The sequence below is a fragment of the Gossypium hirsutum genome, unplaced genomic scaffold (genome assembly GCF_007990345.1).
Source record: "Gossypium hirsutum isolate 1008001.06 unplaced genomic scaffold, Gossypium_hirsutum_v2.1 scaffold_227, whole genome shotgun sequence".
Classification (NCBI taxonomy): Eukaryota; Viridiplantae; Streptophyta; class Magnoliopsida; order Malvales; family Malvaceae; genus Gossypium; species Gossypium hirsutum.
The window spans coordinates 1-13,613 of NW_024402892.1; positions in this window are offsets into that span (position 1 = coordinate 1).

A 13,613-nucleotide genomic window follows, 5' to 3' on the forward strand; every position below is an offset into this window, starting at 1 on the left:
AAATATATAAAATGATAATTCCCTTAAATATTATTTATTTGTAAGATTTTCTCTTACAGTTAGTGTCCATTTAACTTGTGTTATCAATTTTAGTAAAATATTAATATATAGTATAGACAGGGGTTGAAGCCAGGGGTTGGCATGGGCCTCGGCCCCCCTTAAATGTAAAATTACATTTTAGGCCCTTAAATTTTTTAAACTTTTAATTAATAAAGGTAAATTGCCTTTGCCCTCCTAAAAATTATAAAAATTCGATTTAATCCTTTACAAATTATAAAATATTAATTATAAAAATTAAAATTTTCATACGGCCCCCCTAAAAAAATTTTCTAGCTTCACCCCTGAGTATAGATATATAATTTCCAATAACAAAAGAAAATTATGGATATTTAAAGCTTTTAATTTTAAAAAGGTGAGTTTTCTAATCCAACTATAAAAGGTTGACAATTTGATCATCAACTATTCGATATTATATATTCTTAGTTACCAATAGCTACAATTTACCTAATATTTACTATATGTCAATTTAGTCTCAATTCTAAAAAATTAACCTTCGAAGTTACACATTTATTCTATTTAGTCGGATTTATTAAAATTATAAAATATTGAAAGAATAAATTAGATGAATGTATTCCTTTTAAAATGCAACATCTTATCTGGAAATTACACATTAATTTTAAATACAACCCCATTTACACATATTTTATTCACAAAACCAGTCTACTATTAAAACCTAATGATTTGTAAATCTCTGTCTTTCTTAAAGCATAACCGTTTTTTTTAATTTAAGGGACACAACATTTTATCTACCAAACTTTTCTGATAAATGATTAAACAGTGACTTATTTGGTTGAGTAATTATCAGGAATTTAATAATAATTAATTAAATCTGTGTATTAATTTGATGGTCAGAGTGTTTAATAGTTAAGATGTGATTGGGTTCAAGTTGTGCTAGTCTAGTTGTTGAGATTTATTCTCTTCTTAATTCACCAATATTAATATCATATCGATTAACATCATTATATTTACCTATTATCAAATTTTATTGTAAATTATACTGAATCAAAATTATATATCAATTAGACGATATTCGTTACATTTTTGAAGACGGTTTTCCATCAAATCAAAAGCATAGTTTTCTCAAATTTGGGATGCTTATGAGATATGCACAAAACATCATACTAGTGGAGGTGACTTGAAGGGATAAATTTATTTGTTATATTTATGTAGAAATTTTATAAAATTAAAAGAGCCTTCCAAGAAAAGTAAGACATTTTTTTTTCTTTTTTGCAAGTTCATGTTTGGTCTGCCAAACAGCGCCTATTCTTTTCCCAAAGTAAGAAGAAAGTGAAATTAAAAAAAAATAAAAAAATCCATTCCATATTCCAAAAACTGAAAATGTTTTGATCAGTTGATTAATTCTATTACATCCAAATTGAAATGAGGCATCAAGAAGTTCAAAAAAAAAAAGAGTATGAATTAAGTTAATCTCTTATATTTACAGAGAAAGAGAGAAAGAGATGCATGATAAATCATAAATTCAGTAAAATCTACATCTAAACCCCATATATACCAAAACCAAAATCATGGAAGATGGAACATAAAATTACAAAATTAAAAGACTCAGAATCAATTTTATGCCATTAGTTGAGCTTCTTCAAATCCATGCATGTGATGAGATCATCCAAGGAAGCAAGGGAATTCCACCCATCTCTTGAATAAACCATCTAAATCTCCAAAACCACTTAAGAAACCACCTCCTTCTTCTTCCTTAACCCTTTCTCTGTTCAATCCCTGCAAGAAACCCAGTTTTTAGCTCCATTGGCTTGTCATCTTTCTGCCGATTCTTGGTTCCTTTTGCCACCCTTTTGTTGAGGTGGTTTCCCAGTGAGTCTTTGCACCAATTCTCTGAAGTTTGCTGCGTCGGTCTTGATGATCTCTGGTGCAAATATGTGAATGATCCGTATCTTTGGCTTTGATATTGTTTGCGAATCTTTATGAATGGATAGGGATGATGATGGTGATGAGTTTGAAGGAGACATTCTGGTTTGGTTCCTCATCATCCTCAAATTCTCCATGGAAAAAAAATCAATGTCTGAGACAAAGGAAAAACAAAGGGAAAACCAAGAAAGGATGGATGAGTTGGTGTGTAAAGATCGATGGGGGAATCTTATATAAGGAGAGAAAGTGATGGGAAAGATTTTGTAATGCAAAAAGACAAGCTGTCTTTGAGAATTGGGGACAAACGACTCGATGAATCCTTGTCTCTCCAAATGGAAGAGATTCAATAAAATAATATAGACGACTTAAACCGTCCCTACCAACATAAATTCATTAATTAATTACCAATAATATCTTAAATTCTTGGTTAAGTCTAACATGACCGGGCTTCGTGTATCCAGGTTTAAGTTTTATTGTGGTTCTCATCATCTGCATATTATATTTCATGTGTGAATTTTGTTTGGTTTTATATGATATATTTTATATTGTTTGATCCTACATTTATATTTGTAGCGGTTGTGTATATATATATAAATTTAGAGGTAAGGCTTGAATCTAAAATCTCAGAGAATCAAGGTCTTTTTTAGATGGCAGTGTGTTTACACTTCTAAGGATCTAAAAACAGTGGAGACGTGGGAATGGGATTAAAATAATGTGAGGTGTATGTTGGATTCAAATGCAAGAGATGAAAATAGAAAATAACTATTAAAGACAATAAATTAAAAATGATTTATAATAATAAATACTATTAATGACATTTAGTTAAGTCTTGTATATAATAAAAAATTTAGATTATTTAACATTTAAAAAATTATTAAATTATTAAATTATTAAATTTTATTACAATCATATTTATATCTAATAATAATTAAAAATTAATTAAAACTTGAGAAATCCAAATATTTATTATTTTATTTAATATTTAAAATTAATAATTTATTAATTATAATTAGTCTAAAACAGAAATTTAACCTGTGAATGATACAATCTAATTGAATTAAACTATAAACCGACTAAACCGATTTTTTTCTTCTATTAAATATATATCTTTTATTGAGTTTGGAGTAGTATTAATAAATCCCAAGTATATACATTAATGTTTCACTTGAGAAATGAAGAAAAACAATCCCAAACCCTGGCTAAAATAAATAGGAAAACTAAAATCATTCATTCACTTAGCTACATTCAATTGAAACACATCTTGATTATTGTATAGGAGATAGTATATGCTTGTTCATATATAACACAAAATTGAAAAATTAAAGTTGATTGAGTTTTAATTTGATTAGCATGAGAATTGTTGTAAATGCAGCGAAATATTAGTTCGAATGCGCTTAAATATATTATCCTCATTTTTATAAATTAGGGAAGAATTATGAATAATTTTAAGTATTATATTGAAAAATATATATATCATCAAAATTTATAAAGAAATTATTTTAAAAAAAAATCAAAATTGGAAAATCTTGGGTCGCTGATCTGGTCATGAACCTTGCACTAAGAATAAAAATCATTGTTCCTATAAAGTGACCATATCACTACTTTAAGTACCAACCCGCCCACATAGTTGGAATAAAAACCAATGTCATGCCTTCCATATTCCGCGTTTTACCCAATAGGGGCTTGGCAATTTTTTTCTTTTCAATATTTCTTAAAACTTAATAATTACTTTTTACATTGATCCTAAATTTGATAATATTTTTTTAAAAATTTGATCCATGTGATGAGGTATTGATGTGGTACTTAAATATTGTGTCACATTATTTATAAGGAAAAAATTTAAAAAAATTAACAAATTTAGAGACAAATGTGAAAAAAAATCATTTCGAAGACCAAATTGAAATAAAAAATACCAAACTCAGGGGCTAAATGTTGGCTTAGCCTTTTATATATTGCATACCTTATGTAAAAGCCAAGTCTCTATAAAATAAAAAAAAATAGATAAATTTCAAAATTATATATAAATTTTGATGCGGTATGTAACTTGGTACATGAACTTTATTTTGATACAATTATACATATGGAACTTTGACTGTAATTCAAATGTATATATAAAACTTTAATTTTAATTCAATTATACGGATTTAAAGAAATAATACATCAAATTTGATCCTTGTACATTTTGTGCTCTTTGATTAAATTGAATGGAAAGAATATAGAAGTTTGCTGAGTACAATGAATGAGGATGCTTAGAAGAGCATTGACGCTCCTGTGTGGGAGAGAGCATAAGTACTCTGTCAGAGAACTTGCTCTTAACGTGGTGTAATATGCTTATCCTGCTTCGAGGTGTCCTAGTTTGTATGCTATGCTAATTGGATGAGTGTTTTAGGTATGTTTTATTCGTCTCTTTCGGTGCCTGTATGCGCCATGCTTTGCTAAATGGTGTGGGCTATTACTCTCTCTAATTCTATCATTTATAAACCTATAAACCCATAGTATTATTTTTGTTAAAACTGATGAACCTCAAGCTGTAACATTGAAAAATACATCTTTATTCTATTTTGCATAATGTTTATTTACACAAGCTATGTATTTATAGCTTTATTAACTAACTAGTTAACTTCTATCCTATATTAACAGATGAAAAATTTCTTTCATTCCCAGCTTGGAGCTAACATACTCATGCTGCTGTAGAATTAATGTCAGCAATATGTTCTTTAGTTGAAACATATTGTGTCTTGATCAATCTTTCTCTATGTATTTAGTTCTTTCATGATAAATAAGATTGGTTGCTATCTATAAAACTATAACTATTTGATTATCACTATATATTTATAGTTTTATAATCTATTATAACTAATTAACTAATTTATATTGTTGGAACTGGTTCGTGGAAAGCCTCCCACATTCCCACGTTTAGTGGGTCACTCCCACATGCTCATATTTTGTTTCCCACCACTTTACACTTTGTATGTGTGATAGTGAGACATGTAGTTAATAGGGAATCATCACTATAAATACTAACTAATATAAAGTCCCTAGGCACGAAAAAATTTAAAAAAAAAATAATTTATTGAAGTTTTCGAGTGCTTTGAAGACCTTGACAGTTCTTTGTTTTTCCCACAGTTAAATTTGACAATTTCGTCGGTGGTTCAATGTGTTCAATAGTAGTATTATAGCATTTAGATTTTGGCATTTAATTTAAACAATAACAAGAGATATTTATATTTAATTTTTTGCACCGTTGTATGTTGTAAAATAAGTTGTAACTAACTAAGTTTTATCTTATCTTAACATTGTTTTAAAATACCATATAATAAAAAGGTTAGTACTTACATACCCATATCTAACAAAGAGCTGTCCTTAGATTGGACGTTTGAACTGCTCCCATAGAGACTCAAGTGGGATGAATATACCTAGCTCTAATTAATTATTACTTGTAAATTTATGTTTATTTTATTACACAACCTCTAACTACCCTACAAGAAAAGTAATTTTGGATATTACTTAAATATAGATTTGGGGAAAAGATATTCAAGCTGGTATCTAATATTTGCTTCTAGATATCCTTAAAGAAAAAGCAATCATATTCTAGAACAATCTACATGTATTTAATTATTTTTCACCAATTTTTTTAAGTAAAACACCAACATTCGCTTACTAATATTTTATTCTATATATGGTGGTGGTAGTAGTTATTTTATACATACAATGTTAAAGTGGAACTATTAATTATGTTAACTACTGTTTTAATTAAGACAAAAGATTTATGTGGTCTTGTTTTATGGAAATTAATAAAATCAAGATAAATATCCATTCACCCATGTTTATTAACCTCTGTTTCTTTGATTTAAAATGAATTAAAAAAATTTATTAGTATGGATATTATTGTCAATATAAGAGAATATGACGTTAAATATACTCAAAAGCATTATCTTTTTATTTATCAGTTAGAGAAAAGTTATAAATAATTCTAAATATTATATAAAAAAAGAACAAATATAATGAAATTGTATGAAAGAAAAAATTATTTACTGGATTTAGAGAGAAAAGAATTCAATGTTACTTGTCTTAATATGATGTGAAATAAGAAAAAATTAGTCAAAATTCAAAAAGCATGGTAATTGGAAAAAAAATCAAGCTGCAGCTGTCTTGGCTCACCGTATAACATGGGAACAGATAGGTCAAATCATCGATGTTTACTTTGATAAATTATTAAAAATTATAAAATTTAGTTTAACTGTCAATTTAATAAATTTTAATTCGATTTAATTTATTTGTATTATTTTAATTTTTCTCTAGTTAGATATCAATAAATTTCGGATCCAATCATCAACCAAATGTTAATTCTTCCTTCTAATTTTTGTAATTTTGTATATTTTTATAATCCTTTTATTTCTCAATTTTATCTCATCTACTTCATAGATCATCTATGTTTCAAATTCAACCATTGAACGATCACCCAATATATTTTCATATGAGATTTTATATAATAATGAATCAAATTATTTTCATAAATTTTTTTTTTCGAACCAAATTTCTGAATTAGAGAAAGAATTGTATAAAATTGTGATTTCATGTTATTATTATCCCTTTCTAATGTAGGATAATGATAAATCAGATTTTTTCTCTTAAAAAATTCAAATCTAACTAAAAATGCTAAAAAATCAAGAGAAAAAATCTGATTTGTCATTCTCCTATTAAAAGGAATAAGAATAACGTAAAATTATAGTTTCATACAATCTATTCTCACCAAATTCTATCTGCTATTTTTTTTGAAAAATAATTATTTCAAAACCGACCTTATTTAGTATAGCTTCTTGGGCTAAGGGAGAAAATAGCTCTTAGATAAAATTAGATAGTTGAAGGGGTTAGGAAATTTGGAGCGTGGGGTCAAATTTTTAAGAAAATTAAAATGGTTATAGAAGTTATATAAATTAAATATAATATTTTTTCTTTTCTTCATTTACATCATTAGTAGACATTCTTTTAAAATATTTCTAATTCTGTTAAATATTTAGGCTAAATATGTCTAAACCTTAAACACATCTAAGTTTTCATGAAATCAACAAATCACTAATAATTTTTTTACAAAAATAAACATTACTTAGTAACACAAGATTCACGATAATCACACTAGCAACACCAATTTTTTTTAAAAAAAATGTTAAATTTCTAATCAATCCTAATTTCTTCAATGATTTGTATTAATCATCTTCTAAAAATTATTACCCACTCACAATATTAGGAATCTCTTACAAAATCATTCAATGAAGAAAAAAAAACCTAAATCTTGCATAAAATCTTAATCTATCATAAGAAAACCACAATCCTAAATTTTTAGAGATTAATCAATAAATACGAAAAGAAAAAGAAGAATTGTTACCAAATTAGGAGACCAACATGGAAAATTGAACACTTATCCTGAAAGAATTTTAGAGAAAAAGAGAATAAAAAATTGAGAAAAAAGTAAAGTGTCGGAAGAAAATAGTAAAAAGAAAGAAGAGATTTTGGGTTTTAGTGATTGGGGAGGAATTCATTTATTTTTTATATAAATTAATTTATTCTATAAATAATTATTTTTAAAAGAAAATTTGTGGGATCAATTTTTTGTGAGGTTATATTGGATTTTTTTAATTAATACATCAATTATATAATTTTTTTAAACTTTAGTATTGTTGGTAAAATTTAAGTTAATTATTTATAGATTAATTTAACTTTTGTTCAATTTATTTATTTATTATGTATTATATTAATTGAATTCTATATTATAATTGATCAGACATATATTTGTACATTGCTTGTATTTAACAACTGTGGACCAACTAGCCTTGAGTCAATTTAACATGTTTCGCTATTTCAATGTTTTACTCTTATTTTCATATTTAATCTTAATATTTTCTCTTTCAATCAAATTTCAACTTAATCAAATGGATTTTGAGTCAAGATAAAATTGTATTTAAAATTTAGGTTTATTTGATGATTTTACCCAACACATTCAATTAGGGATATGGAAAAACATCTACATTTATAAATGTTGATTCTATATATGCTCCATCTAAATTCTTTATTGATTTTAAAAAAATAGTATTATAAAATTATATATATTTATAATTTATTCATGAAATAATTTCATTATATATGACTCTTTAGTGTATATAAATATATACGGTAGCATATATAAAATATATACAACATATGTTCACATATAGATAATTTTCTTTTGGCAATTGTAGCGACGTAAAAATTGGTTTCGAGTCGCTAATTGTGGCAATCTAGTGAAAAAGTTTGAAAACTGAAGTTTAATTTTAAAATAAAGAGGGAGTCGCCACCGATCCTTTTCCTAGGTGTGATCGGACACCTATTAGATTCATTTTTTTTAAACAAAAGGAAGGCTGGATTTAGGTCTACGTTAAAAGCCAGAGGAAAATTAGGGTTCGGGAGTCGGTTACGCGCGAGGAAGGTATTAGCACCCTCGCGACGCCCAAAATTGGTATCTCATAAACACATGTTGTCTTAATTTTCAAAAATGCGAATTCAATGTAAAGTTTAGTTATGATCCGAAAAAAACGAGAAATTTTAGTTTATTCCGGTTTTTGAGAAGGGTATGCCGTTTTAACACGAGTCAATTGACGTTCACCAACATAGCGATGAACTCGATGACTTAATGTTAAATCGGTACATTTCCTTGTTTATTGAAATTAATTAGCAAAACAAGTATATGATTTTCGAAATAATGCAAAGTAAATTGATATGAAATAAAAATAAATAAATGATAGGGCTAGGCATATTTGAAACAAATAACAAACATGACAATAATATTAGAAAATAATAACCGCGCGTGCAAGATCAAATGCAATGTTAGCATTGAATACGAGAACGTAAAGAGAATATGATGAATATACACATGAAAATAATTAAGAGTATATATGTAAAATATGTATATATAATATTAATGGTATTAGAAAGATATATAAGATAATAAAATATATAACTAGTAATGTTAAATATATATTCATAATATTTACATATGTACATAAAATAAATATTGAGGAACACATGCACCTAAAGAACATATATATACCAATATATAATATTATGAAAGGGAACGAAACAAATAATGCATAAGATTAAAACGAAGTTTTGAAAAATTATTACCTGTACACATATATAATAATAAAAATGGATACATGAAATGACATGAGAAATATACGTATGAATCTAGTATACAAAACTAACAATTAAATAGAATCATATACATGCACGATATTAAAATGTATATACATACATAATAATAATGTTGGGACGCCTATTAATAATATTACATAAATATATACATATATGTATAATAATGATGAAAATAATAATAATAATAGTGAAAATAAATAATATAATAATAAATATAATAGTAACAATATTAGTAATATGTAAGAAAAGGAAAATAAACGAAAAAGGATTAAATCGGAATAAGAACAGAATTTCAGGGCAAATTTAAAAAGAAATAAAGAAATAAAGGACTAAAATGGACACGCGTGAAAACAACAAGGACCAAAAGTGCAATATTCTCTATTACCAAAACGCAGCGCAACACGGAGGGACTAAATTGATGAACGGGCAAAATTCTGGGGCCAAATTAAAATATTAAAAACCTGATTGTAAAATAGAAAAAATGCGGAAGGGTCGATCGCGCAATTAGCCCTTCCGCTTCAAAAACACGAGGACCCTGGCCGGACGGGTCGGGTCGACCCTACCCGAATCAAAACGGCGTCGTTTTCTGCTTTAAGGGGGGGTCCAAAACGGTGCGTTTGGACCCTTATATAAGCCAAATTTTTTTTGTTTTTTTTTCATTTGAAACAGCTGAGAGAAAAAAAAGAAAAGGGGCAGGGGAGAGGGAAGTCCGGAGCGATTTCCGGCCAAGGGGGAGGGCTCCGGTTCGATCGCCGGACTGTTGCCGGCGCCGGCGCCGGCCACCGCGTGCGGTGGCCGGAAAAGGTAAATTTTTTTTTGCTTAATAATACATATGTTTTTATGTTTGATATTTTTAGAATTTTATGTAAAAAACAAACTCAAAACAGTAAAGAAAAAAAGAAAAAAAGGTCACCTTAGGTTTTAGGTTTGATTCTCCGATTTGGTGTTAGAGCCCCTGATTGTATATGTATTTTCGAATGGTTCTTGTATTCAATCTGTTAATATTGAAAGAAATCTTTGTTTTCATAGCAAAAATCCTCCCTTTTACAAATGCTTATTTCTCAGCTTTATAGCCGACTACAAAACTAGGAAAATATTGTTTATCTTTTGTCCTATTCTGTTTGGTCTGCTTCTGTCTTTGCAGGGTATGGAGGAGCTGGTGGTGGAGGAGGAGCATGCAGCGGCAGATGGTGTCAGACGCGTGGGGGTATGGGGCTGCTATAGTAGAGCAGTGTATAGGGCTAAGTACAAGTGGGGAGGGTTGCGGCTGAGTAGGCTAAGGTTTCTGAAACCCTAAGTCTAGAGTTTGGGCTTCTGGGCCTGGGTTAAGTGTTGGGTTTTGGGTAGTTGGGCTAAGGTTTGGGCAGGGGTTTTAGTGTATTGAAATGGATCAATCGGGTTTGGGTTGTAAGAGGGGGAAATGGGCTTGGTATTAGTGGGCCAAAATTGGCCTACTACAGCTGCCCCTCTTTGCTCATTGTCGTGTAACGAGAATAGAGCAAAGACACAAAGAAAGGCCAATTTTGCCCTATCTTGCGAGTCTTGACTTCATTGGTGCTCTTCTTGTTCAGATAGTCTTCTTCCAGTCCATTGATCTTGTAGCTTTAGATTCAATCCACTACATCTTCTGACATATGCCTTGTAGCTTCAATCTACTCCAATGTAACTTCAAGGATATGAGATTTGTGGCTTTGATCTGCTTCCATGTAGCTTCATAAAGATAAGATCTACAGCTTCAATCTGCTCTTTTATCACTTCAGTGAGATGAGATTCGTGATCTTCTCTTTGTAACTCTAGCGAGACAAGATTTGATATCCTCAATCAGTTCCACTGCGACCTCAGGGAGACAAGACTTGCAACTTTTGACCGGTTCCACTATAGCTTCAGGGAGACCAAGTCTGGTGTCTTTCATCACTTCAATCTTTATTCTTACTCGGCATGTGATCTTGAGCCCAACTCATTTCTCGCAATATGAATTGACTTTTTAAAACAGACATTAAAAACAAAAACTAAAGATATCTCAACATGTGAACTGAGGCTCAACTCACTTTTCGCAATATGAGTTGATTTTTTTTTGAAAGAAAATCAAAAGGCTTAATTGAAAATACCTCGGCGTGTGTCCCGAGGCTCAACTCACCTCTCGTAATATGAGTTGAAATTAAAACACAAAAATTGAAAATACCTCAGCGTGGCCCGAGGCTCAACTCACCTCTTGCAATATGAGTTGATTTTGGAAAAGTAGAATTTGAAAAGCATAAATTGAAAAAACGAAAAATTGAAAATACCTCAGCGTGATAGCCGAGGCTCAACTCACCTCTCGCAATATGAGTTGATTTTTTTTGAAAAGCAGAACTTGAAAATACCTCAACGTGTCTTGAGGCTCAACTCATTTCTCGCAATATGAGTTAAGATTTTTTTTGAGAAGCAGGAATTGGAAAAAACATCTATTGAAAATACCTCGGCGTATGACCTGAGGCTCCATTCACCTCTAGCAATATGAATTGATTTTTGAAAACATAAATTGAAAAACAGAAATGGAAAATACCTCAGCATGTCCTGAGGCTCAACTCACCTCTCGTAGTATGAGTTGGTTTTTGCCAAACAGTAATTGAAAATACCTCAGCGTGCCCCGAGACTCAACTCACCTCTTGCAATATGAGTTGATTTAGAAAACAGACATAAAAACAGAGATTGAAAGTGACTCAACACGTGAGCCAAGGCTCAACTCACCTTTCGCAATATGAGTTGATTTTTTTGAAAGTAGAATTTGAAAATACCTCGGCGTGCCCCGAGGCTCAACTCACCTCTCGCAATATAAGTTTATTTTTGAAAAAACAGAAATTGAAATTACCTCAGCGTGTCCTGAGGCTCAACTCACCTCTCGCAATATGAGTTGATTTTTGAAAAACATAAATCGAACAGGAATTGAAAATACCTCAACGTGTCTTGAGGCTCAACTCACCTCTCGCAATATGAGTTGATTTCTTGAAAAGCAGAAATTGAAAATACCTCAATGTGTCTTGAGGCTCAACTCACCTCTCGCAATATGAGTTGATTTTTTTGAAAGTAGAATTTGAAAATACCTCGGCGTGCCCGAGGCTCAACTAACCTCTCGCAATATGAGTTGATTTTTGAAAAAACAGAAATTGAAATTACCTCAGCGTGTCCTGAGGCTCAACTCACCTCTCGCAATATGAGTTGATTTTTGAAAACATAAATTGAACAGGAATTGAAAATACCTCAATGTGTCTTGAGGCTCAACTCACCTCTCGCAATATGAGTTGATTTTCTTGAAAAGCAGAAATTGAAAATACCTCAATGTGTCTTGAGGCTCAACTCACCTCTCGCAATATGAGTTGATTTTTTTGACAACAGAAATTGAAATTACCTCAGCGTGTCCTGAGGCTCAACTCACCTCTAGCAATATGAGTTGATTTGAAAAACAAAAATTGAAATTACCTCAGCGTGTCCTGAGGCTCAACTCATTTCTCGTAATATGAGTTGATTTTTTTTACAACAGAAATTGAAATTACCTCAGCGTGTCCTGAGGCTCAACTCACCTCTAGCAATATGAGTTGATTTTGAAAAACAAAAATTGAAATTACCTCAGTGTGTCCTGAGGCTCAACTCATTTCTCGCAATATGAGTTGATTTTGAAAAAACAGAAATTGAAATTACCTCAGCGTGTCCTGAGGCTCAACTCACCTCTCGCAATATGAGTTGATTTTGAAAAACATAAATTGAACAGGAATTGAAAATACCTCAACGTGTCTTGAGGCTCAACTCACCTCTCGCAATATGAGTTGATTTTCTTGAAAAGCAGAAATTGAAAATACCTCAATGTGTCTTGAGGCTCAACTCACCTCTCGCAATATGAGTTGATTTTTTGACAACAGAAATTGAAATTACCTCAGCGTGTCCTGAGGCTCAACTCACCTCTAGCAATATGAGTTGATTTTGAAAAACAAAAATTGAAATTACCTCAGCGTGTCCTGAGGCTCAACTCATTTTTCGCAATATGAGTTGATTTTTTTTTTGACAACAGAAATTGAAATTACCTCAGCGTGTCCTGAGGCTCAACTCACCTCTAGCAATATGAGTTGATTTTGAAAAACAAAATTAAAAGGCTTAACTCACTTCTCACAATATGAGTCAATTTAAAACATAAACTAAAATACCTCGGCGTGCCCCAAGGCTCAACTCACTTCTCGCAATATGAGTTGATTTTTTAAAAAATTAAAATACCTCAACGTGTCTTGAGGCTCAACTCATCTCTTGCAATATGAGTTGATTTTCCTTGGAAAGCATGAATATTAAACATCAAAATACCAAAACCAGTCCTTTGGTAGAACTCGGGTATTTTTTCCTTTGATTCAGTGCAACTCTCATTCAAGATTTCTTGCTTTACTGGATTACCAGTATATGCCATGCATGATGTCATCATGATATGCACATGTTTGTCTTAAATGCCTTTATGCCTACAT